The sequence below is a fragment of the Lycium ferocissimum genome, chromosome 8 (genome assembly GCF_029784015.1).
Source record: "Lycium ferocissimum isolate CSIRO_LF1 chromosome 8, AGI_CSIRO_Lferr_CH_V1, whole genome shotgun sequence".
Taxonomy (NCBI): Eukaryota; Viridiplantae; Streptophyta; class Magnoliopsida; order Solanales; family Solanaceae; genus Lycium; species Lycium ferocissimum.
In genome coordinates this window covers 3,793,495-3,798,220 of record NC_081349.1, presented here as the reverse complement: position 1 = coordinate 3,798,220, position 4,726 = coordinate 3,793,495, and positions in this window count along the sequence as shown.

The following is a 4,726-nucleotide window of genomic DNA, read 5'->3' as shown; positions in this document are numbered from 1 at the left end:
TCATATAGGAAAGTTCGATAAAACGAGTCTGTGTGCCTGTCATCAACCCGTCCTGATCTTATATGTATATATATAAACTTCTAGAGTAAAATTTTCCCCTACTCGTTAACTTCCTTTCCCATATCAATATCTCTTCGTTATCTGTTACTCACAAATCTATAAATCGTAATACTGTATTTGAATTCTTAGTGTCAACTTTCCTTATATCTTCAATAAATCTCAATTTTCTGAAATCTCGAATGCAACTCATTCCAGTTCCTTTAATTACTAATCATTTTTCCCCTCCAGGGTTCTTCCCTTAAATTAAATTACAATCATTCTAAAACTTCACTTTGAAAGCGTCTCATAATGGTTCATTCAATCATGACTTACCAAACATCCGATTGTCACATTTTCCCTTCATTCCGTCTCTATAGCATAGACATTCAAACAATCCAATTTGTAAAAATTTAGACAGAGTTTCCTCTATACTTCTTACTGCCTTATTCCTGCACACAACCCAAAAAACACATCTAATGCCTCACAGGGCGATCACAATTACTCATAACATCTAGCTCAAGTTCTTGTATCAAAGTCTATCAATATCAGTAAGGTGGGAAACATACCTTTCGGAGTATCAACTTCAATTCTCATCAATTACCTCATAGCGGCATAATCAACTGCTTATCCACAATCAAAACATTTAGGGTTAGAATCAAGGACATCACATCCTATAATTTAGCTCTACGACACGATCTAAGATGAGAAGGAAGGGTCAATGGTTCCTAAATGCCCTGCAGCCTCTTGTTTATAAGTGTGGCGAGCTTCACACCCATAAACAAGACTCTACTGGACACGACTCGTAGACACTCCCTAGGACGAACTGCCCTGATACCAATTTTTTCACGACCCAACCAGAGGGCCATGACGGGCAGCCGGAGCTAACCTACTGAGCACCTCCGAACATACATCTCATAACTACTTCTAGGTGGACCACAAAGACAGCTCATGGTTATCATAATCTGTAAGGGCATATATCACAAGATAAAGACACATCGCTATATAACCATCAGTAACTATGTCCATAAACATAGGCCAACAAGGCTACCAAAATATAATACAACAATATGAACTGATGACGATACGGGACTTCTAGCTACACATATCTGTCTACGAGCCTCTATGTATAATACAGGAATCCGTGAAGACGGGGCAGGACTCCGCCATGCCCAAGTATATATATACACAAGAGTAGTACCAATAATCTGCAGCTCCGAAGCAACTGGAGCGCTTTTGAAACTCCGCTGATGAAGCTCCTAAGGGTCTGGTCCGTCTACCTGTCTACCTGCGGGCATGAACGCAGCGTCCACAAGAAAGGACGTCAGTACGAATAATGTACTGAGTATGTAAGGTATAAGATCAACATGTACATAAGAATCATGGAAAAACATCTGAGACATGCCAATGAGTGTGAATTTGAATGAATCCGTATGACTGTATATCAGGAATTATATATATAGAAACGCCACAACATAGGCCACATCGTCATCCCCTGTCAAATGTGCCTAATATATATACATGAACGGCACAACATAGGCCACATCGTTACCCCCTATCAAATGCGCCTTATATATATACATGAACACCACAACATAGACCACATCATCACCCTCGCCTTATATATATATATATATATATATATATATATCAAATGTGCCTTATATATATATGAAGAATGAGAATGGGTGCAATGCATAAGTAAAATGAAATAATAGGACTCGGTAATATCACAAAATAGCTATATACATATATTATATTCATAGATGGCATGAGAGCCCAAATAAAAGCAACTACTTTATCGGAGTAACATAAGGTCGGTAACCTCCGATTTATATTATGAAACAATCATCATCGCTAAATCTCACCTTGAAGGAAAAATTATCATAAGGTGAGATCAACAATAATGAATGAAATCAAGAAAATCCTGAAATAAACTCAATAATCTCATAATAGCATCAAGACCATAAGCTTTTAAATCTCTAGAAATGGAATCATTATCATCATCGTTTTCATCATAGAAAATATCTATCTTTAGCATCATAAGAACTTTAAGAATCATGAACTTCTAGCTTGTTGGAAATAAGGATGTTAGGGAATATATGTATGGGTTCATAAGAAAAGAGTCATGCCTTTAGAAAGAAAGGGTTTAGCCTTACATACCTTTTTGGTCTCCTACTACTTAACGCTTATCCTTCCAAGCTCGTAGATCTACATTCAAGAGAATTTAAACTATTATTAGGCTTATCGTCATATGCTTGTCTTAAGCCCTCAAATTAATTCCTTTTGAAAGTTGTTGAAATTTAGGCAGCATCTCCCCTGTTTATATCCCTAGCCCGAAATCACAATACAAACAAAATAACATCAATAGCAACCCTAATATCAACAACATCATCATCAACAGCACTATACACCTAAAACATCCCACACGATGTTTTTCCCAATTTCTCAACCAACCATAACAATATCCACAATACTATAATCAAAGAATTATATTCAATTTAATCTCAAATTAATCCAAAATCTCATTTCAAATTCATCCCATAGTCATCATCTTCAATTCAATACTTTGTTACTTCTCCACTTTGATTCTTTTCCTTTTCAAGAGTTATTAAACCTTTAAACCAGCTCAATCATATAGACAAGATGGGGAACATACCTTACAATGGAAGAACTTCACCTCACTCAACTTCTCCCAAGCTCAAGTTCATCACAACATTGAAGAGAAGCAAGAATAATCATCTTCCATAGATTATCTTAAGGTTTTGATGTTTGATCTTCTCTTTCAATGGTATGGAAGGTTGTGGAATGTTGTAGAACCTTTAAGAATTCTCAATAACTCTCTTATAATGGGGAGATAAGTGTGGAAGGCTCTCGAGAAGGGTGGAGATGAGAAATGGTGAGAAATTAGGTGATTTAGATGACTTAAAGGGGTATATATAGTTGTCCAATTCGGGTTGGGCTGGTTGGCCAAAATTAGTGGACTTTTTAAGAGGTTTCTAGAATTCCCGCATAGGTTCGCGGGCTTCTGGCAGCCCATTTTAAAATGCTCATAACTCCCTACTCCGATGTCGTATCGACGAACGGTTTATTGCGTTGGTAACTAGACTCGACGAACTTTATTTTAGGCTCTTGAAACACGTCAAAACTCCTGATATACTAGGAGATATTCCTCTCTGAAGTTGACCCAAAATTCTGTCCAAAATTCTTCCAATTTTTTTTAAATTTTCGACAAACTTATTTTCTTCGATTTTCTTGATCCCGGAATCTTTCGAAACTTTCCATACATGATATTTATCATTAATTATACTTGATAAGGGTCATGTCCTTTGGTTCCAATGTTGTCCTTCCCGGTTATGACTTACGAGATTATAATTCATCCTTTACTTCATAGTTACGTACCTCCCATGGCTTGTACCTTTCAAAACTTCACGGGATGTCTTTGATACTCCATTAATACGATGAAATACATGGCGTGCTCATGATCTGAAAAGTGCGAGGTGTAACAAGTAATGATTGACACTAGTGGTGATAATAGTTGGTATTATAGGTTGATAGTGGTAGTGGTAATGTCGGATGGTAATTGTGGTGATTGATTGTGGCGGTGGTGGTAGTTGGAAGTGATAGTGGTGGGATTGTGATTGTAGAGTGATTGGTGATAATAATTGATGATGATGGCCGGGCACATCATACTCTTTAGGGATTGTGTCTTGTCAATTTTCATGGTGAATATCTTGCGTATCCACCCTGAAAACGAGAGCTCGAGGCGATGATGATAATTAATAGTGATGATGGTGATAACACTTTGATGGAAGGTATTGATAGTTAATGATAATACTAATTGTGGTTAGCAATAATAATGGTGGATGTAATTGGCAATAATGAAAGCTATAATGGTGGAGGAAGTTAGTAGTTGTTGGTGATAATTGTCACGACCCAACCGGAGGGCCATGACGGGTACCCAGATCTAACCTATCGAGCATCTGTTAACATACTCTCATAATCATATCTAAGTGAGCCACATGGCTAACTCACAATCGCTACGAACAAAAAAGACACAAGTTCCATCGAACATAGGCACATCTATATAAACATCATTAACTATGCCCATATATACAAGCCGACAAGGCTGCCAAAATAATATACAACATATAAAACGATAACGTCATATGATATCTAGCTATGTACATCTATCTACGAGCCTCTACATGGAGTATGTGATATCATAAAGACGAGACAGGACCCCGCCATGCCCAAGTATGTGCACAAAAGAATAATACCAACTAACTGCAGCTCCGGATCAATGGAGCACCTTTATGCACTCACTGATGAAGCAGCTTAGGGGTCGGGTCCATCTCCCTGTCTACCTGTGGGTATGAATGTAGCGTCCACAAACAAAAGGACGTCAGTACGAACAATGTACTGAGTATGTAAGGTATGAATAGAAACATGATAAAAGCATGAAGATAACGTAAGATAAAGAGAATAAGTTATACCTCATAATACCTCTTAAGACGACTGTCACACATACTTAATGTCACACCCCAACCTGGGAGGTGTGGCCGGCACCCGGCACCCGAAGGCCCGAGCGAACCAATCTTGATTGTTATATCTCGCATTTTGTACGTCGGAATATTTTTAAGTTGGTTGCGACGAGTTATGGACAAGGTTATTTTCCGACTTTGTTGAA